Source organism: Lutra lutra, chromosome 17 (genome assembly GCF_902655055.1).
Source record: "Lutra lutra chromosome 17, mLutLut1.2, whole genome shotgun sequence".
Classification (NCBI taxonomy): domain Eukaryota; kingdom Metazoa; phylum Chordata; class Mammalia; order Carnivora; family Mustelidae; genus Lutra; species Lutra lutra.
In genome coordinates this window covers 18,972,320-18,979,756 of record NC_062294.1, presented here as the reverse complement: position 1 = coordinate 18,979,756, position 7,437 = coordinate 18,972,320, and the positions used below count along the sequence as shown (strand labels likewise).

The 7,437-nt window shown below is 43.6% G+C and overlaps 1 long non-coding RNA gene across 1 annotated transcript in view; it reads right to left on the bottom strand.

Moving 5' to 3' along the window:
* The window catches only part of LOC125088764 (uncharacterized), a 51,190-nt gene that overhangs the window by 35,545 nt on the left and 8,208 nt on the right, over window positions 1-7,437 (bottom strand). The window lies entirely within an intron of this gene.

Sequence of the window (7,437 nt, the reverse complement as noted above, 5' to 3'; positions counted from 1 at the left end):
AAAGAAATTCCTCTTTAAATGGATTTCAAAGCTTAAAGTTGATGTAAACATTATTTTGTTCAACAAAAGTTTTAGTGCAGAGGTCAAGGCTAGGCCTCGGGCTCTTGGGGTACCTGCAGGGCACATGAGCTTTGGGGGACCACCAGTGTGGGTGACACCGGCTGTCAACAGTGATCAGCCTGAAGGGCCAGAGGAAAACAAGAGACTACAAAAGAAAATGAACATTTTGTTCATATGGCTATTTTTATTTCCCCCCCTTTTTTTTAAAAAAAGCATCCAGGTAGTTCCTATGAGAAAAGTCAGTTGTTGGCGTGCCTTCCTCTTACTTTGTAGTTCAGCATTGGTCCTCCTGTGAGGTGCACTCGGGAGGAGGGTGAAGAGCTGGTCTCGTCCCCTCAGGGCTCAGGGCCTCCAAGAGCCACAGTCAGGCTGGCGCATGGGCCAGGCAGGATGGGCACAGGAAGAACTGAGGGGACTCCAAGCAGCCCTCTAGGATCTGCAGTGTCTCCCTCAGTGAGGACCAGGGCATAAGCCCTGAGCCAGGGTCAGCTGGGCCCTGGAGCCACAGTTCTCGCTCAGAGGCCTCAGCCAGGGCCACAGTCTCACTGAACAGACCAGCCATGTGGCGCAAGAAGGGTCATCCAGATGACAGGAAAGCAAGGTCCCAAACTGATGCATGAAGAGCTAGAGGAGATGGGGGGGGGGAATAATGGGGCACCCCCCCCTCAGCCCAGCCAGGAATGAGATGAGAGGCAGGCTGAGAGGTCCATGGGAGCCACGGTTGTGACTCAAGTCTGGGGAGTTCCTAAAGTGGCACAGTCCGCCTCTGCCAGGAGAGAGGCCGGAGGAGGATGCAGCCTGGCATTCCAGGGGAGTGGGGGGAAGCAGGCAGAGCCAGGGGCTTGGATGGCCCCACTCACAGGCCCCCCACGCCTCCAGTCCCTACTCCCTCTGCAGCACCCCAGCACCCACCCAGGCTGGGCAGGAGAGGCACAACCCTGCCAAAAGTGGGAGCAACATGAGGGAGGTCCCTTGTACAGAAAACTCAAAAGTGCACCCTATCCTGCCATGTGACCCAAAATTCCTCTCCTCGGGGTTGAGCCAGGACGAATGGTGTATTAGAATGTTCATCATAGCCAAAAGGCAAAAAAGACCCTAACTGTTCAAAAGGAGACAAACTGTGCTACATTCACAAAATGGAATGCCACTCAGCAGTAAAAAAAAGAATACCGATACAACATAATGATGAATAATGGTAGAAATAAAATAGTCACAATGATGACTCTCACATCATACTGAGTGAAAGAAGGCAGACACAAAGAAGGAAAGTACCCCACAATTCCATTTCTATGAAGTTCAAAACAGGGAAAAGTACAGTGAAAGAAATGGACATACTGATTGCTTCAAGAGGAGCTGGAGGACTGATTACAAAGGGGCATGAGGGTATGAGAAAGTTCTTTATTTTCATTAGGGGAAGTGGTCACACGGAGTATACATTTGTCAAAGCATTCAACTGTATATTTAACACCTGTGTATTTCATATGTAAATTTTATCTAAAAATGTAAGCTAAATAGGACCGTACTCAGAATTTCATGGAAAACGGTAGACCTCGCTGAACTCCTCTGTGTGGCCACTCCTCTATTCCCTGGAGGCGGCTCTCTGCGGGGAGGTTCCCCACACCCAGACAGAGAAGGCCTGCGGGCAGGGGTGGGGGGTAGGGGGAGCAGGGCTGGAGGTGGAACATAGCAATGCAGCCACCTGTCATGCAGAAAAAGGGACCCTGGGACAGGGCTGTGGTCACCAGAGACTTCAGGAAGATGTCCCTTTGGAGCAAAACTACATCAGAATACCTGCTAGGAGTAGCGAATGCATCACCTATAGATCTGGTCAAAATGCAGATTCTGAAAAATCCTACCTAGTATATTCAGAGTAAAGACGGATACTGTGTGCCTAGAACAGAAACTGTGAAGAGGATAATTAACAGGAGGTCTTAGTCGGGGAGGGGAGGGGAAGTTTATTAAAAATATTTTTACATTTAACAGAAGGATTGACTAATAGAAGGGACAGTTAGAAATAGGGAAAATAAAGTCCACATTGCTCAGTAAAATAAAGGAACTTGAAAGATAAAGAGAAAAATCTTGAAAGTTCTCAGAGCAAGAGAAACAGTACAAAGATATTACTGACATGAGAACAAAACCAAACATCACAGACTACCTGGATATAAGAGGACAAGGCAGGGGCATCTGGGTGACACAGGTGACTGGATGTCCTACTCTTGATTTCAGCTCACGTGATCTCAGGATGCTGAGATTGAGCCCTGTGTCAGGCTCTGCATTGACTCTCCCTCTGCAGTGCCCCCAAAACGAATACATCTTTTTTTTAAAAATCAGGGGCAGGGTTGACAGCGGGGAGTGCCTGGGTGGCATAGTTGGTTCAGCAAACAACTCTTGGTTTCAACTCGGGTCATATTCTCAAGGTCATGAGATCGAGCCCCACACTGGGCTCCCCGCTGAGCCTGAAGCCTAATTTTATTAAAAATAAAATTAAGGGGGGGCGCCTGGGTGGCTCAGTGGGTTAAGCCACTGCCTTCAGCTCAGGTCATGATCTCAGAGTCCTGGGATCGAGCCCCGCATCGGGCTCTCTGCTCAGCAGGGAGCCTGCTTCCTCCTCTCTCTGCCTGCCTCTCTGCCTGCTTGTGATCTCTCTGTCAAATAAATAAATAAAATCTTTAAAAAAAAATAAATAAATAAAAATAAAATTAAGGTTAATGTCACAAGAGTGGGGCTCACATCCAATAGAATTAGCGTCCTTATAAGACATCAGATAGCTCATTTGCATTCCCTATAGAAATGCAAAGGGGGCGCCTGGGTGGCTCAGTGGGTGGCAAACCTTATATCAGATAAATTTTAAGCCAAAGAGTACAATAAGAGATCAGGAAGGACACTATGTCATACTTAAAGGGTCTGTCCAACAAGAAGATCTAACAATTTTAAATATCTAGGCCCCTAACATGAGAGCAGGCAATTATATAAACCAATTAATAACAAAATCAAAAACACATCGACAATAATACAATAACAGTAGGGGACAGTAGGACACCCCACCTCACTAAAATGGACAGATCACCCACCAAAAGATCAACAAGGAAATAAAGGCTTTCAATGACACACTGGACCAGATGGCCATCACAGATATATTCAGAACATTCCATCCCAAAGCAACAGAATACACATTCTTCTCTAGTGCACATGGAACATTCTCCAGAATAGATCACATCCTGGGTCACAAATCAGGTCTCAACTGGTACCAAAAGATTGCGATCATTCCCTGCATACTTTCAGACCACAAGAGGAAAAGTTGGAAAGAACTAAAATACATGGAGGCTAAAGAGCATCCTACTAAAGAATGAATGGGTCAACCAGGAAATTAAAGAAGAACTGAAAAAAATTCATGGAAAGAAATGAAAATGAAAACACAACTATTCAAAATCTGTGGGACACAGCAAAGGTGGTCCTGAAAGGAAAGTATATAGCGATACAAGACATTCTCAAGAAACAAGAAAGGTCTCAAGTATACAACCTAACCCTACACCTAAAGGAACTGGAGAAAGAACAGCAAAGAAAGCCTAAACCCAGCAGGAGAAGAGAAATCATAAAGATCAGAGCAGAAATCAATAAAATAGAAAAAAAAAACAAACAAAACAATAGAACAAATCAATGAAACTAGGAGCTGGTTTTCTTTGAAAGAATGAATAAGATTGATAAACCCCTGGCCAGACTTATCAAAAAGAAAAGAGAAAGGACCCAAATAAATAAAATCATGAAGGAAATAGGAGAGATCAGAACCAACACCAAAGAAATGCAAACAATTATAAGAACATATTTTGAGTAACTATATGCCAGCAAATTTGACAATCTGGAAGAAATGGATGTATTCCTAGAGACATATAAACTACCAAAACTGAACTAGGGAGAAATAGAAAACCTGAACAGACCCATAACCAGTAAGGAGATTGAAGCAGTCATCAAAAAATCTCCCAACAAACAAGAGCTCAGGGCCAGAACGCTTCCCAGTGGAATTCTACCGAACAATTTTTTTTTTTTAAAGATTTTATTTATTTGACAGAGACCACAAGCAGGCAGAGAGGCAGGAAGAGAGAGAGGAAGGGAAGCAGGCTCCCCGCCGAGCAGAGAGCCCGACTCGGGGCTCGATCCCAGGACCCCGGGACCACGACCCGAGCTGAAGGCAAAGGCCTCAACCCACTGAGCCACCCAGGCGCCATCTACCAAACATTTAAAGAAGAATTATTAACTATTCTCCTGAAACTGTTCCAAAAAATAGAAATGGAAGGAAAACTTCCAAACTAATATTAGGAGGCCAGCATTACCTTGATCCCAAAACCAGATAAGGACCCCATCAAAAAGGAGAATTACAGACCAATACCCTTGATGAACACAGAGGCAAAAATTCTCACCAAAATACTAGCCAATAGGATCCAACAGTACATTAAAAGGATTATTCACGGGGCGCCTGGGTGGCTCAGTGGGTTAAAGCCTCTGCCTTCGGCTCAGGTCATGATCCCAGGGTTCTGGGATCGAGCCCCGCATCGGGCTCTCTCCTCAGCGGGAAGCCTGCTTCTCCCTCTCTCTCTCTGCCTGCCTCTCGGCCTACTTGTGATTTCTGTCTGTCAAATAAATAAATAAAATCTTTAAAAAAAAAAAAAAAAGGATTATTCACGGGGCGCCTGGGTGGCTCAGTGGGTTAAGCCTCTGCCTTCGGCTCAGGTCATGGTCTCAGGGTCCTGGGATCAAGCCCCACGTCGGACTCTCTGCTCAGCAGGGTGCCTGCTTCCCTTCCTCTCTCTCTCTGCCTGCCTCTCTGCTTGTGATTTCTGTCTGTCAAATAACTAAATAAAATCTTTAAAAAAAAAAAAAAAAGGATTATTCACCACAACCAAGTGGGATTTATTCCTGGGCTGCAAGTTTGGTTCAACATCTGCAAATCAATCAATGTGATACAACACATTAATAAAAGAAAGAACAAGAACCATATGATACTCTCAATAGATGCTGAAAATCATTTGACAAAGTACAGCATCCTTTCTTGATCAAAATTCTTCAAAGTGTAGGGATAGAGGGTACATACCTCAATATCATCAAAGTCATCTATGAAAAACCCACAGCAAATACCATTCTCAATGGAGAAAAATTGAGAGCTTTTCCCCTAAGGTCAGGAATACGGCAGGGATGTCTACTGTCACCACTGCTATTCAACATAGTACTAGAAGTCCTAGCCTCAGCAATCAGACAACAAAAGGAAATTAAAGGCATCCAAATCGGCAAAGAAGAAGTCAAACTATCACTCTTCGCAGATGATATGATACTATATGTGGGAAACCCAAAAGACTCCACCCCAAAACTGCTAGAACTCCTACAGGAATTCAGTAAAGTGTCAGGATATAAAATCAATGCACAGAAATCAGTTGCATTTCTATACAGCAATAGCAAGACAGAAGAAAGAGAAAATAAGGAGTCAATCCCATTTACAATTGCCCCCCAAACCATAAGATACCTAGGAATAGACCTAACCAAAGAGGCAAAGAATCTGTACTCAGAAAACTATACAGTACTCCTGAAAGAAATTGAGGAAGACACAAAGAAATGGAAAAACGTTCCATGCTCATGGATAGGAAGAACAAATATTGTGAAAAGGTCTACACTGCCTAAAGCAATCTACACATTTAATGCAATCCCTATCAAAATACCATCAATTTTTTTCAAAGAAATGGAATGAATAATCCTAAAATTTATATGGAACCAGAAAAGACCCCAAATAGCCAGAGGAATGTTGAAAAAGAAAGCCAAAATAAATAACTAAAAAATCTTAAAAAAAAAAAAAAAAAAGAAAGAAAAAAAGAAAAGAAAAAAAATGGAAAAGAAAGCCAAAGTTGGTGGCATCACAATTCCAGACTTCAACCTCTATTTCATAGCTGTAATTATCAAGACAGTATGGTACTGGCACAAAAACAGACACATAGATCAATGGAACAGAATAGACAGCCCAGAAATAGACCCTCAACTCTATGGTCAACTAATCTTCGACAAAGCAGGAAAGACTATCCTATGGAAAAAAGACAGTCTCTTCAACAAATGGTGTTGGGAAAATTGGACAGCCACATGCAGAAGAATGAAACTGGATCATTTCCTTACACCATACACAAAAATAGACTCAAAATGGATGAAAGACCTCAATGTGAGACAGGAATCCATCAAAATCCTTGAGGAGAGGGGCACCTGGGTGGCTCAGTGGGTTAAAGCCTCTGCCTTCGGCTCAGGTCATGATCCCAGGATCCTGGGATCGAGCCCCACATTGGGCTCTCTGCTTGGCAGGGAGCCTGCTTCCCTCTCTCTCTCTCTGCCTGCCTCTCTGCCTACTTGTGATCTCTCTGTCAAATAAATTAAAAAAAAAAAAAAATCCTTGAGGAGAACACAGGCAGCAACCTCTTTGACTTCAGGCACAACAACTTCTTCCTAGAAACATCGCCAAAGGCAAGGGAAGCAAGGGAAAAAATGAACTATTGAGACTTCATCAAGATCAAAGCTTTTGACAGCAAAGGTAACAGTCAAGAAAACCAAAAGACAACTGACAGAATAGAAGATATTCACAAATGACAGATAAAGGGCTAGTATTCAAAATCTATAAAGAACTTATCAATCTCAATACCCAAAGAATAAATAATCCAATCGAGAAATGGGCAGAGGGGGCACCTGGGTGGCTCAGTGGGTTAAAGCCTCTGCCTTCGGCTCAGGTCATGATCCCAGAGTCCTGGGATCGAGCCCTGCATCGGGCTCTCTGCTCAGTGGGGAGCCTGCTTCCTCCGCTCTCTCTGCCTGCCTCTCTGCCTGCTTGTGATCTCTGCCAAATAAATAAATAAAATCTTAAAAAAAAAAAAGAAAGAAAGAAAGAAAGAAAGAAAGAAATGGGCAGAGGACATGAACAGACATTTCTGCAAAGAGGACAACCAGATGGCCATCAGACACATGAAAAATTACTCCACATCACTTGGCATCAGGGAAATAACAAATCAAAACCACAATGAGATACCACTTCACACCAGCCAGAATGACTAAAATTAACAAGTCAGAAAATGACAGATGCTGGACAGGATGCGGAGAAAGGGGAACTCTCCTACACTGTTGGTGGGAATGCAAGCTTGTGCGGCCAGTCTGGAAAACAGCATGGAGTTTCCTCAAAAAGTTGAAAATAGAGCTACCCTATGACCCAGCAATCACACTACTGGGTATTTACCCTAAAGATACAAATGTAGTTATCCGAAGGGGCACGTGCACCCAAATGCTTATAGCAGCAATGTCCACAATAGCCAAACTATGGAAAGAGCCTAGATGTTCATCAACAGATGAATGGATAAAGAAGAT